General features: G+C 40.2%; 1 protein-coding gene across 1 annotated transcript in view; it reads left to right on the forward strand.

Moving 5' to 3' along the window:
* Positions 1 to 6,149: 6,149 nt before the first annotated feature.
* The window catches only part of aldh1l1 (aldehyde dehydrogenase 1 family, member L1), a 71,155-nt gene continuing 61,530 nt past the window's right edge, over positions 6,150 to 15,774 (forward strand). Inside the window, exons 1-3 of the mRNA XM_062037873.1 lie at positions 6,150 to 6,282; positions 6,348 to 6,427; positions 14,731 to 14,753. The gene's annotated coding sequence lies outside the window, so the exon portion shown is untranslated. The remainder of the gene's footprint in view (positions 6,283 to 6,347; positions 6,428 to 14,730; positions 14,754 to 15,774) is intronic.

Raw genomic sequence — 15,774 nt, forward strand, 5'->3', positions numbered from 1 at the left:
ACCGATACCGATAATTTCCGATATTACATTTTAAAGCATTTATCGGCCGATAATATTGGCAGTCCGATATTATCGGACATCCCTAGTACTTATCATCCAGTCCAGTCTTGTGTTGGTCTACAATCTTTGGTCTTGCCCATGGTGGTGTAGAGGTTTGGATGAAGAACGTGTTTGTGTGTATTTTAAATACATAATGAGTTGAGTTTGGAAGTACTTCCTTCAAGGTACAGTACTCGTGTGTGTGTTTCGTGGGCACAGAACCACTCTGTGGGGTCACAATACCTCATTCAAACATTTATTCACCTCAGCCAAATACAAATCATATGACCTTTATGTCATTGTTTTACATTCTGTCTATCTTTTAAACTAAAGCTACCATTAAAACGGATTTATTGTTCATATCTTTGTAAAAATAAACCCACAAAATACTTATTTTTCCACTGTGTATAACCTTTTCTGCAATTGTTCTAATTTATAGTACAAAAAAGCAGTATGTAATCATGTACTTATTTTTTTCTTGCTAAGTTTGTGGCTCTGAATTGTTCTCTTACCTGTCAGTTTTTATCTGCTGGGACGCCGCCAGTGTTTTGGACATTGTTCACGTTATGCAAAATGTAGAAGGACTGAACTTCACCTGGATCAATGAGGAAGAACCAGAGTACTGTAATACCAGCACTACTATGAGTGGTATTTGTCATGTTTTTTTTGCTCTTGATACAGTCAATTTGCTGTCTGTCCAATTTATAGGAAGAAGTTGCATCTGGCCTGGTGTAAACACAGCTGCTGTATTGACAATGAGACGTGTATTGTGTCACCTCAATAAGCTACTCACGTAATAAGCTACATTTTACTGCAACAGTTTAACCCACAAGAAGCCGTAAAATCACTTTTAAATGTGTTGTGCCTGAACTCATGAAGTGATGTCACAGTCACGTGACCCCCTTAGGTTATTCCCCAGCGTGTCAGGTAAGCGAGCTTATTATCATTTCTTTTTAAAATACAATGAATTCATAGAAAACAATGCTACATACACTATATTGCCAAACGTATTGTGCCGAATGTGAAATTTGGTTGAGAAGGAGTTATGGTATGGGGTTGTTTTTCAGGAGCTGGGCTTGGCCCCTTAGTTCCAGTTAAAGGAAGTTTGAATGCTCCAGGATACCAAAACATTTTGGACAATTCCATGCTTCCAACATTGTGGGAACAGTTTGGAGCGGGCCACTTCCTCTTTCAACATGACTGTGCACCCGTGCACAAAGCAAGGTCCATAAAGACATGGATGACAGAGTCTGGTGTGGATGAACTTGACTGGCCTGCACAGAGTCCTGACCTGAACCCGATAGAACACCTTTGGGATGAATTAAAACAGAGACCGAGAGCCAGGCCTTCTCGACCAACATCAGGGTGTGACCTCACCAATGCGCTTTTGGAAGAATGGTGGAAAATTCCTATAAACACACGCCGCAACCTTGTGGACAGCCTTCCCAGAAGAGTTGAAGCTGTAAAGGTGGACCCACATCATATTGAACCCTATGGGTTAGGAATGGGATGGCACTTATGTGAGTCAAGGCAGGTGGCCGAATACTTTTGGCAATATAGTGTATGTTAGCTAGCATTTAGCTTTAAAATTAGAGTTGCCAACTGTTCCTTGAAAAACGGAATCGTCTTGTATTTAGAAACAGAAGTACGCTTTCCGTATTTAGCTGTCAAGGGACCCATATTTTTACAAGCGTGAAAATTTTAAAATAATCTGTAAAAAATGGGGCAATTCCTGAAGGAATTGCGTGTGAATGCTCCAATGCTGACATTGAACTGAAATCCTGGAATTTTTGTAGAATTGCTGAAGTAAAGCACACAATTCCCAAACAGGCTGAATATTTTGATACAGTTTTGAATCAGATGAAAACTGTGGGAGTTGTGGAACTTTGAAGAATGTCCCCTTGATTTCAATGGGAATTTCAGGAAAAGAGGGAATTTTTTTTTTTAATGGTAAAAAACTTGAATGGTCTGAATGAGTTGAAATGGTTGGTGTTTGAATTTTTCAAATCGGTCGAGAAATGTTGAAGTAGTAACAATTAAGAAATGGTATTATGGAATTTCTGGAAAACTGGGATTTTTTAAGATTTAAGATTAAGAGGAATGTTTGGACAGTGGAACGGTTGAAGTGCGTTGAAAAATGTGGAAGGAGTAGTCTCCAGAAAAAAGGGTAGAAATAGACCTTTGGAAAACCAGGATACTCTGGAAAATCCTGGATTTTTTTTTTTAACTTGGAAAAAAAGGTAGTTTAGATTTCCAGGATGGTGGAATGTGTTGAAGGTGGAATGGTTGGAATCAGTCGAAAAATGTGGAAATGGTGAAAGTTTGAAAAATGGCCAATTTATTTTGAATGGGAAAAATGTCCCGGAAAACTTGACATTTTGGAAAATCTCAGAATTTTTGGAATTTGTCAAGGGAAAGCCCGCGATTCCTGACTAGGCTGAAGAGTTTGAAGTTGGAACGCTTTGAATCGGGTGAAAAATGTGGAAGGTAGAGCGCGCCAAAATCTGGAGAAGAAGAAGAATTTGAGGAAGTTTAATTGTGTGTATGCGCCAACATATGGTTTTATACACCAACATTCATCTATTTATTCAACTACTTATGTAGTTATGTAACCTGTTTAATGTTACTTGTACTGTATATCCACCATCATTTGACTTGAAGTGGCTTCTTATGGGTTAATGCTACTGAAAAAGAAGGAGGAAGGATATCGGCGCAACACAACAAAATGCAAACGTGATTTATTGATTGTGAAAATTGCCTTCTGATTGGAGTTGAATCGTCTTTTTGATGTACTCTATGTCATGTGTATTAGGGGTGTCCTGATTTCATATTGATACCGGATATCTCCCCGATATCAGCAAAAAATTGGATTATATAAGCCTGCATCTAAAATCTCCAATACAGGCAGTCTGTTCTGCTACCCAAAATCTCCTCTTGCTAGCTTAGCAGACAGATAACAAGTTGTCTCCATTTATAGAAGTCCTTACTTCAATATAGAAGTAAAGTACCGTATTTTCCGGACCATAGGGCGCACCGGATTATAAGGCGCACTGCCGATGAATGGTGTATTTTCGATCTTTTTTCATATAAAAGGCGCACTGGATTATAAGGCGCAATAAAGGAGTCATATTATTAATTTATTTTCTAAATGTAAAAGACTTCCTTGTGGTCTACATAACATGTAATGGTGGTTCTTTGGTCAAAATGTTGCATAGATGATGTTTTACAGATCATCTTCAAGTCGCTTTCCGACAGTCGCTTTAAGATGTGCCGTTTTGTGGGCGGTCTTATTTACGTGGCTCACCTTCCACAGCGTCTTCTCCCCGTCATCTTTGTTGTAGCGGTGTAGCGTGCAAGGACGGGAGTGGAAGAAGTGTCAAAAGATGGAGCTAACTGTTTTAATGACATTCAGACTTTACTTCAATCAATACCGGAGCAGCATCTCCTCATCCGGAAACAACAACATCGGAAATGTGTCCCGTGAAAAACTGTCCGACCGGAACTCTAATAACTAAATTTCCTCGGGTGAATAATGTAAACTCACTACACCGGTATGTTTTAGCACTTTCATGGTGAGTTTACTGACAGATTTAAGTAGGAACTTTACACTACTTTATATTAGAAATGGCAACAGCGTAGGATGAATGTCACATAACAAGAAGATAGAGAAAAAGAAGAAGGTTATCGACTACGGTCTCGGCACGGACTACAAAGGCAGACGCGCACAACTTTTCAGGATTTATGCAGATCCCAAATACAGATCAGCAGGTATCAGAAGGTAAGAAAAGTTGGTTTTGCGTAATATTGTGAAACAAAACGCCAGATATGTCTTACCTTATACACACACCATAATAATACTCCAATGTTTAATGCGCCGACAATCCACCAAGTGGTGCGGCTTCATAGCTTACCAAAGTCGTACTAAAACATTTTGATAGATTTTTGAGCGCCGTGTGTAATGTTCTATATTTTCAATGGAACATATAAAATGTTGGTGTTGTTTACTTGAGTCATATTGCCATCATATTGCAGTTCACACGTATTGCTTATGTTTGACTGCCATCTACTGGTCACACTTATAATTACACCACGTACCAAATAAAATTATTTCGAGGTCGGTGAGCAAAACCAGAATTATTCCGTACATTAGGCGCACCGGGTTATAAGGCGCACTGTCGAGTTTTGAGGGAAAAAAATTACTTAAAGTGCGCCTTATAGTCCGGAAAATACAGTATGTCAATATAACTTACATTAGATACAAAATAACTTATTTGTGGCATACATGACAATATGAAACCCCAAAAGTAACAAACGGTAGAAAAATGGATGGATGACAATATGAAAGAAATGCATGAAAAGAAACGTGGTTGCTCGATGCTAATTTCTATTGGCTCTGCCATATACATGATACGGATTACCATTAGCGATTTTACATGGCGATTTCAACCCCTCCAAATTTGGTAATTAAAAAACTTCAACTAAGATGCACATTCCAATCAAACAGCTGCTGTAATAATTACAATGCGTACAGCATAAAAACTTTGTAGGACACAACAAAAGACAAGACTGGCACATTTGATGTAATGGCATTCTTGCAAATGATGCTCAGAAGTGTACAAAAAACTATATAAAAAATAGTATATAGTCAATTGCAGACTTTGCTCAAGTATGTATATCACAACAGCATATAACTTGATTAAGCCTTTTTTAACAAATCCACACTACAAAATACCGGTAGTAAAAAAAGTATGTATTTTCCGTGCTGATATCGGATCGATATCGGTATCAGCCAATCGTCTGACATATCTGTATTGTATCAGAAGTGAAAAAGTTGAACGGGGACACCCCTAAAGTGCATTTGGTTGGTTTTGTATTTCTATTGTCAAGCCTTACTGTTCCACTGGCTCCTTATTTGGAAGCCAAACTGCTTTTTGGATATGGTTCAGTCTTTGCATTGTTTTGTTTTTATTGTTATTATGAACATTTTTAGCTGACACAACAGGTACCCTAAGCTCTGCTACTGGAAAACCTGTGAGGGTTTTTCTCTCCAGACAGTTGTTGAGCACATTGGACACGCAACATGGTGCTAAATGTAATCACTAAGCTATCAATCCTACTTGCTCAATCCATACGTTTATCCAACAGCACTTCATTCCTTTTATTCACTTGTTCAATCTTCAATGCCTGTCTGAACACAGCTTTGGTTCTGTTATCACATCCTATGAATGTATGTCAATATGTATGTATGGACCACTTTGCATGGCTGTATCCTGGATTTACAGAGAATATTATCTGTACCAGATTTGAAAAACACAACCAGTGTTTTATGTGCAAACCCTAATTATGTACATAATTGAATATATCAGTACATATGAATATACTGTATATTGTACCTATTTTTCCTTTGTTCTACCTGGGATGCATTTACAAATAAATTTGATCTCAACTAATTTGACTCTAATTTCAGGCCAATCGAATAAGGAATTCATCATTCTTTTTGTTTCTTTCCAAATCCTTTCCTGACTTGGATACAAGCACACCAGAGGACAACTGCACTTTTTCTATTTTGCCCATCATCTTCACTGATAGTCACACACACACTAGCTGTGGTGAAATGACCTTCTGCATTTGACCCATCCCCTTGTTCCACCCCCTGGGAGGTGAGGGGAGCAGTGAGCAGCAGCGGTGGCCGCGCTCGGTAATCATTTTGGTGATGTAACCCCCATTTACGTGAGACAAGAACACACGTCTTTCCTTTTTCTTTGCGTTCTAAATAGTGAAAAACTGCTATTACAAGGCATCTAACAATGCAAGTAATTTATTCCGACTATAAACTTAGATTTAGACTTAGACAAATCCACAAGGGAAATTGTTCAACTTTTCTTTCCATGATTGCGTGGCAGCACTTTTTGCCGATAGAATTTTCCTCTTTTTTTCATCAGTTTTTCCTCTTTTTTTCTGAAAGGGTACTCAAATGCATGAAAAAATGTGCAGTTTTCCTTCAAGCAAACAGGAGAAAATTCAAGACCCTTGCAGCGCCAGCTGTAAAATGTGCATGGTGTTGAAAGGAGGACCAGAAGAAGCCATAGTACATGCTGTAAAAGACATCAAGGAACTGGACAAATATGAGCGATGACATCATATCCCCACTTGAAAGACAAAAGGCAGAATGGTTGAAGCTGCTGGAATAAAGTCAACAACAACACGAACATGAAGGGTTCATCGTGACTACCTAAGGACAAGGTACGTTACACAAAGTTTGTATCTTCGTCAAAATGCAATAGAACTTTTTGATCATTCATTTTTAGGGCCTCGCTCTGTTTGTTGAAACTGAAATCAAACTGGCTTTGCACGTGAAAGGATTCCAGTACCTGGTCCAGCGGTTTAGGTACGATCCTCAGGAACGTTCTTAGATTTCCTTATACTCCATCCTTCCCTCCCTTCTGATTTTTACAGTACGTTTTCTGGATAAGCCAGGTACTGTGCTGTTTTATTCTACTTTTCCTGACTTTTTACTTAGTTTTGTTGATTTCCACTCTGTGTGGGTCAGGTGCGTCACACCGCCAGCCGTTTAGGTGTTAGTGGCTGCAAAAGGCGCCAGGTCATACTTGGCTAGAATGCTAAAGGACTGGGACAGTTGCTTTTTTTCCAGTTCTCTCTCGTTGCTTAGTCCTTTGGTTTTGTCATTTTTTTCTGCTACCACCTACTACGGTATTGCTTGTACCTGCTTGTGTCGTAATGCGAGTAACTGTGTGTGTGAGTAACTGGTGGACAATGAGAAGGTTTAGTGGCGTGGTTACTCTGGGGGTAGGAAAGACATGTTTGGCAAATCCACAGGACTGCATTCTTTGGTCGGCGCTGCTGGCTGCACTGGACTTTGTCATTAACGACAAAAAGGGTACCCTCACCTTCCCAAATGAGCAGGCAACCGCCTTCATTCTGTCAAGCTTGGTCAAAAGGATAGGACTCAGATGCAGAGCAGGGAATATATCAGCAGGCTTTTATTTTGAAAGCTTCCTTTCACCTCCAGAATCAGGGCAATTCAAAATCTACAATAACTTAACTAGTCGGTGGAAAAGGTTCCAAAAAAAAAGGAACAACCGAAAATAATAAATAAATAAATGGGTTATACTTGTACAGCGCTTTTCTACCTTCACCCATTCACACACACATTCACACACTGATGGCGGGAGCTGCCATGCAAGGCGCTAACCAGCAGCCATCAGGAGCAAGGGTGAAGTGTCTTTGCCCAAGGACACAACGGACGTGACTAGGATGGTAGAAGGTGGGGATTGAACCCCAGTAACCAGCAACACTCCGATTGCTGGCACGGCCACTCTACCAACTTCACCAGAATCACTCCGACAGGAGGAGAACACAAAAACAATGACAAACTATAATTGGCGACATATATTCTATGAAACTTATATAAACACAAAACGCTCCCAACAGGAGGAAGAAATTAATGGCTACACTTTCTCTAATCTAATAAATGTTAACAAAAAATGTCACTCAAAAATTTGAGGAAAGAAAGAACTATAAGAAAATCTGAAATCTAACCACTCCGGCTGTAAAACTAAATAACACAAAATCACTCTGCCGAGGAGGAGAAAAAGAAAACTCAAAATAGCAACGAAGGAATTCAGGATCAAGGTATACAAACGTGAGACGAGGCAAGGCATGGACATGGAGGCTAGAGAGGCACGAATACTCGAGACAATCTGGCACAGAACAAAGGGAGGCGTGGGCTTATAAAACACATGAGGGTAATGGGAAACAGGTGGAAACAATCAGGGGTCAGGGATGACGTCAGACTGATGACACAAAAGGAAGGGAAAGTGATCTGACACGAGAGGAGTTACTTTTCAAAATAAAACATGCAATTCACAAGACAGAAGAAACCAAGACAAGACATCCCTCACCGCGGTGTGACACATTCAAGCTGTTCTGTGGCCACGATAACGACTGACAACTTTATCAAATCGACCACTTATCCTGCACCCTAGCCCCAGATCTCCCCAACCTGCGACTGACTACACCACAACACCCCCGTCATTGCTTCTCTGCCACCTGACGGTCGAGAAAGAATTGCGCCGGATTGATCCAGAGTGAGCAAGACCAGATGTGGTCAACGCTATCTGCCTCTTCAAGTACTACCTAGGACAGGGGTGTCCAAACTTTGTCCACTGAGGGCCGCACATGGAAAAATGAAAGCCTGCGGGGGCCATTTTGATAGTTTTCATTTTCAAATCATAACAAAATATATGGATTTTGGTTTTTTTTTACCTTTAGGGCTCCCAGGGACCATAAAGTGTCTAAGTCATTAAAATGTTAAAAATAAGTAAAAAAAAAAAGTTTTTATTTAACGCTTACAGTAAATCTCTACAGTATATCAACTTCAGGTTGATATAAAATTTAAAAAAAATAAAAAAGGTTTTATGCCTTTTCTGTCAAGACAACATTGTTTTTTATAATAAAAGTAAAATATGCAGTATTTCCCCCACTGCCCAAAACATTCAGAAAGCAATGTTTGATGTGAAGTAATTAGAGCCTTAAAAACATCAATAATGCAAGACACCATTGATATTAATTCATTGTTATTTTTGAGTAATCACAGTGAAAAGATAAATAAAGTCCCATTAAATATATTTAGGATCCAAAAGGTGCCCCACTCAAAGTGATACATTTGTATTAGTTTTTTTTAACTTTCAACACTTAAGTTACGAGATCAACTTCAGATATACCTGTCAATTTTAGGTTTGAACTATTATTCTGTTTGTTTTATGCTCTTTTGTCAAAGAAAACGTTGATGTTTTTGTATGGCAACCACACAATAAATCCAATATTTTCCACATAAAACATTTTAAAGTGAAATATTTGAAATAATTGGAGCCTTGAATAGGTCAATAATTCATTATAACATTGATTTTTTATTTTTTTTAAGCAATGGCAAAAAAAGAAAAATAAAGATAGACAAAAGAAAAAAACAGCCTGCATTGCAGCTTCGTGTCAACATTGCAACTTTTTCTAGTTAATGTTTATTTTTTATCTTTGCAATAGCATTTCCAGAATGTGTGGGGGGCCGGTAAACAATTAGCTGCGGGCCACAAATGGCCCCCGGGCCGCACTTTGGACACCCCTGACCTAGGAGGACTTCCTTTCACAGTCTTGTGGTAGATCATGTCTTTAGAGTCAAAAGGCCAGCTCTGCCATCCAAGACTCCACTTCCTGTCCCTGAATGCTGGGCTGATAGACCTGGAGCCCGGCCTAAGTGATCAATCAATCAATCAAAGTTGATTTATATAGCCCTTAATCACAAGAGTCTCAAAGGGCTGCACAAGCCACAATGATATCCTCGGGTCAGATCCCACATCAGGGCAAGAAAAAACTCAACCCAATGGGATGTAATGAGAAAACTCAGAGGGGACCGCAGATGTGGGGATAGCATTAAGGAGTTTGGGTTAGTGGATTTATCCAGGACCAGCTACAATGTGCTCAAACAACCACTAGGTAGCATCTCTGAGCAGATAATACTGTATCGTCTCTTTCCCTTTCGGACTTATCAGGTGTTCACATCAAAGAAACGCCATTCTTCACGCATTCTTCACTCACGCTTCAAAGGGGAACTGCAATTCAGTCCAAGCCTGGGCCCTGGAGAGGGGGTCCAGACTGAGGCCAAGGGGGAAAAAATTCATAGCCATAGCACATAAACATTTGTGTAAGAGGAAAACATCAAAGAACACAAAGGACATTAAAAGAGCAGAGCTGATGCAACCAGCCATTTCTACATACAGCCACAAACGTAAAATAACAACAACAAGAACATATACACTGTGGTGGCCTCTGTGGTGTTCCATGAATTGATTAACGTGGACCCCGACTTAAACATGTTGAAAAACGTTACCATTTAGTGGTCAATTGTACGGAATATGTACTGTACTGTGCAATCTACTATTAAAAGTTTTAATCAATCAATCAATCAATCGTCTGCTGGGGTCGGGAGAGCATGGTCAGAGACAGGAGCAGACCCAACAAAGCAACCAAGAGAGCCGACTCCATCCTCGGCCGCCCACCAACTCTCGGCCAGTGTCCAGTCCGCATGGATGAGCGAGGATACGTCCAAGGTGTCCGATACCTGCTCATTCAGCCAAGACACTGTGAAGCTTGTCCGTCCCGGCGCTCAGCGCCAGCTCCGCAGTCCTGTCACTTCATCCGCATCTCCTCCAGTCTCTCCAAACGGACTCTGGTGTGGCAGAGACCCAGCAGCTCCCGAGGAGGCAGGTCAAGAAGTTCACAAAAAAGTTCACGAAAGTGCTACCCCTTGTCACACAGTCCCAAAGGGTCCCCAACCAAAATGCAAAAAAACCAACATGAAAACAAGAGGGAAACATCAGGAAAAGTATGACAAAAGAGCAGCAACTACAGCGACGCCATCACTTCCTTACTCATCATAAATCATGCGTCCCACCTGGACAGAAGAAGTCTGAGTAGGTATTCCGACAAGTTGGTACCTTTTGACAGCTATTTAGGATCCGAAAATGGTGAGGACGACACGAAAAGACGGCAGGCGAGCCCCGTAGTGGGGCACGATCACCTCTGTAGGACTAGAAGTGGAAGTACGGATTTCTGGGATATCTTTATCTTCCATTCCTCCACTGCTTGTGTCAGTACCTGCGCAAGGTGACTCTCGTAGAGGGGGCGTGTCTTCTCATCTCCCAGTTTGCTGTGATGAAGTGAGCACTTATCGTCACATAGTTTCCCTGGACGTGCACCAGTCTGTCGTGAGCGCAACAGATGATGCTCGGGATAGTTCATCATCCACAACTTTTTTCTTCTCCTGCTCATAAAGATCTGGCACAATCTTACCGCTGAAGTGGGTGCGCGACGGGATGTCGTAACGTGGCTCAAGCACGTTCAGCATGTGTTTAAAACCGATCGTTTTGCACAACGGAGTCTGCACCTATAAACACACCGATTAAATGGCGCGGGGCGTTCAAGCTCTTCCGTTACTTCGCTCGCCATGACCACGCTGTGTGTGGACTGAACGTGCATGCGAACAACCTTTTTGTTTTGTTTTATATATCAAACCGCGGATCACGTGTGTGCCTCCCCTTCCCACACCCACACCCACACCCAGACACACACACACGCCTCTTTTCTTCTCTCCGGCTTGTGACAGAGGAAGATTTAGAAGAACGACACCACAGTGCATCTGTTTGTAGCCGATACTACGTAAAAAATTACGTAAAAAATAACGTAAAGTAACGCATCATGTAGTAACGGTAACTGAGTTACTGAATATAAAAAAATAACGCGTTAGATTACTAGTTACCGCCGAAACTAACGGCGTTACAGTAACGCGTTAGTCCCAACACTGCTGAGGAGACACATTTTTGAAGCTTTTCAGGTGGAATTCTTTCCCATTCTTGCTTGATGTACAGCTTAAGTTGTTCAACAGTCCGGGGGTCTCCGTTGTGGTATTTTAGGCTTCATTGTCTTGCTGAAATAAGCAGGGGCGTCCATGAAAAAGACGTTGCTTGGATGGCAACATATGTTGCTCCAAAAGCTGTATGTACCTTTCAGCATTAATGGTGCCTTCACAGATGTGTAAGTTACCCATGTCTTGGGCACTAATACACCCCCATACCATCACACATGCTGGCTTTTCAACTTTGCGCCTATAACAATCCGGATGGTTCTTTTCCTCTTTGTTCTGGAGGACAGAATGTCCACAGTTTCCAAAAACAATTTGAAATGTGGACTCGTCAGACCACAGACACTTTTCCATTTTGCATCAGTCCATCTTAGATGAGCTCGGGAAATCGAATTTGGGTTGAAAAGGATTTGCAAATCATTGTATTCTGTTTTTATTTACGATTTACACAATGTGCCAACTTCACTGGTTTTGGGTTTTGTATTAGAAATGGCAAAAGCATAAGACGCATGTGTATGTATGAGCCAGAAAACCTCAGAAGCGAGGAGATAAGTAAGGACTTCTCAAAGATTTTTCAATGATTTATTTCAGTCAATACAGCCTTGTATGGTATTGGTATGGTAAATATCCAGGCTATGTGCTATTATAATGTCTGTCTCCCTATTTGAAGTGACTATGTACCTCCATCCAAGAACACTGCAATAAGCTGTTTATATCTCGTCTCCAAGTAGTCCGGTGAAGCTAACAATGCTACATCGCTAACGTAGTATTGTGTGAATGCTTCAAAGCTCTGCGTCCGATACTCCAAGTAGGTGCATTGTCATCAAACACAAAAGTTAACCGGGGACTTTTTACTTCTTTAGCTGGAAGTTTGTGTAGTGACCTGTGTTGGACTCACGCAGAGGGCTACAGATAAACCTCTACCATGTATGGCGATATCCGCTGACGTAACTAAGGCAAAATACGTCACCGTCTTTCCGAATACCAAACGGCTTGTTTGGAAGAAGGCAAGATTGTTTTATAAATCTCATCCATGCCGCCATGGTCTAAATTCCCATTTTACCTTATGAGGATCCTTAAAAACCCCAAAACAGGTACCAACAGTTATTGGAATAACGAAGTTATGTCCGTCTCTAGCTATAAGCTCATGCTAGCAAGTAAGACCGGATGTTTTGGTCATTTCCTACGGGGGTTCTTAGTGACATTTTCGAAGCCAACAAGAAGTGGGGAGGCTCATAAACTGAATTTTTGCTTGCAACTTAAAGCATAAGAAATACCCAAGAGACAGTCGTAAGCCGACGTACTACTTTTATTACATTATGCATTTATTTACTCACTTCTTCACTTCCTTATACTTATTAATCACACTTTTATTGGGACAAAATAGTCCCAACAGTCCAGAGTTCACATACTCTTCCATTGTAATCCATCCATCCATTTTCTACCGCTTGTCACTCTCGGGGTCGCGGCGGTGGTGGCTGGAGCCTATCCCAGCTGCATTTTAAATTGGAAATCCAAAATCATTTACCGTATTTTCCAAACTATAAGGCGCACTTAAAATCCTTTTTTTTTTTCTTCTCAAAACTCGCCAGTGCGCCTTATAACCCGGTGCGCCTAATGTACGGAATAATTCTGGTTTTGCTTACCGACCTCGAAGCAATTTTATTTGGTACATGGTGTAATGATAAATGTGACCAGTAGATGGCAGTCAAACATAAGATATACGTGTAGACTGCAATATGATGGCTATATGACTCAAGTAAACAACACCAACATTTTATATGTTCCATTGAAAATATAGAACATTACACACACGGCGCTCGAAAATCCATCAACATGTTTTAGTACGACTTTGGTAAGCTATGAAGCCGCACCACTTGATGGATTGTCGGCGCATTAAACATAGGAGTATTATTATGGTGTGTGTATAAGGTAAGACATATTATCTGGTGTTTTGTTTCACAATATTATGCAAAAGGCAAGTTTTCTTACCTTATGGTACCTGCTGATCTGTATTTGGGATCTGCATAAATCCTGAAAAATTGTGCGCGTCCGCCTTTGTAGTCCGTGCCAACACAGTAGTTGATAAACTTCTTCTTTTTCTCTATCTTTTTGTTATGTGACATTCATCCTCCACTGTTGCCATTTCTAATATAAAGTAGTGTAAAGTTCTTACTTATATCTGTCAGTAGACTCGCCTTGAAAGCGCTAAAACATACCGGTGTAGTGAGTTTACATTATTCACCCAAGGAGCTGTAGTAATTAGAGAGTTCCGGTCGGATGGTTTTTCAAGGGACACATTTACGGCGTTGTTGTTGTTGCACTAGTGAGCCACGGATGAGGAGATGCTGCTCCGTTATTGATTGAAGTAAAGTGTGAATGTCATTAAAACAGTTAGCGCCATCTTTTGACACTTCTTCCACTCCCGTCCTTGCACGCTACACCGCTACAACAAAGATGACGGGGAAAAGACGCTGTGGAAGGTGAGCCACGTAAATAAGAGCGCCCACAAAACGGCGCATCCTGAAGCGACTGTCAGAAAGCGACTTGGAGATGATCTGTAAAACATCATCTATGCAACATTTTGACCAAAGAACCACCATTACATGTTATGTAGACCACAAGGAAGTCTTTTACATTTATAAAAAAATATATATAATACGACTCCTTTAATGCGCCTTATAATCCGGTGCGCCCTATGGTCCGGAAAATACGGTATTCACATCCATTCTGGGTGCTGTACTTAGTAAAAACCTATTCTGTTTTTAAGCTGCTCTGCCATGATGATTTTAGCCGTATCACAGAAATAAGCAAGAAAATCCATCAGAAATGTGCTGTAGAAAATAGATCAAAGTAAATCATCAAAGCACTATCTATGTGTGTAGCCCTAATTAAACACATTTATATTTTTTAGAAGTTATTAACCTTTACTTTCTGTACTTGAGTAAAGTTTATCTTAAGTATACTTTCAAGACTTACACTCAAACTATTATTTTTAGTAAAGGTATTTTCCTGCACAATATTCTAACCTTCAGTTTTGTGTGTACTTTATTAACCTTTTTTTTAGTGTTGTGAGCCAGGTAGTTTTGGCGTGATCAGAGGCATCAGCGGCTGATAGGTGGCCTCCTTACTGCCTCATTCCAGACCCGTCCAATCAGTCTGCTTCCCTGCTGCGTTACGCAACAGGCCCACTGCATGTGTGCTTGGGAGGAAAATAAAACTACACCGCCCAACTAATCACTCTCTTGTTTTTTCAGACAACACAGCGCTACAAGCGGGGGTAAGCATGTGTTTCAAAAATATTTATCATTCCTTATGTATACATAACACACACCTTCATTTTACTCATGACTGAACTTATTGCACTAAATATACTATGCACACACACACACACATATATATATATATATACATCTATGTCAATGTACAATATCTTACTGAGGTAAGAGACATATTTTCTGTACTTTGCCTATTAAGAAGTACTTTAGATATTGTAATAGCACCAGGTTTACTTTGGTTGATTGTTTTAATGATTGGATAATATGGACATTAAAGCCGGTGAATGTGTTTTATGTTGTCATGGATTTTTTTTTAAACATTTGAATGGGGAGGGGATTTGTGTTTTTGTAAATGGCCACGGTTGTCTGGACGTGAGCGTAGTTTGCGATTAAAAGCCAAACTCATTTAAATGTGAACCTTGCTCTCTGCAGCTGTTAATGACTGAGCCCTAATGTGTGATTGTAACGAGCAGAATGCTTGATGTAGAATGTTCTATGAGCTGAGAGCAGCCCCCTACTGTTGACATTTTTAAAAGAACACATTTAGGTGTGCATTATAGTAATAATCAATTATCATTTTATATATTCATTATTTTTATCATCATATGGATTATTTGACCTGCAATGTCTCTGTTGTCGCATCATGCGATTATTTTAATTGTACTGTTTGGATTTGAACTATGTGAATGCTCTCTGTGAGACGTTCTATATAAATAAAAGGTCCTTACTCACTGAAAGACGGAACAACTGTCTACTCCCACAAGAACCAGGAAACTTAGATGTAGACTTAGACTAACTTGATTGGTCCACAAGGGAAATTGTTCCACACAGTAGGAAATCCATAATCGGGAATTTTTAGTCGACAGGAATTTTAACGCAGGCTTGTGAAGGGATTCCCAGAAAAACAAAGGGTAACACTTTAGTATGGGGAACATATTCACCATTAATTAGTTGCTTATTAACATGCCAATTAGTAACATATTGGCTCTTAATTAGTCATTATTAAGTACTTATTAATGCCTT

The sequence above is a fragment of the Entelurus aequoreus genome, linkage group LG26, assembly GCF_033978785.1.
Source record: "Entelurus aequoreus isolate RoL-2023_Sb linkage group LG26, RoL_Eaeq_v1.1, whole genome shotgun sequence".
NCBI lineage: Eukaryota > Metazoa > Chordata > Actinopteri > Syngnathiformes > Syngnathidae > Entelurus > Entelurus aequoreus.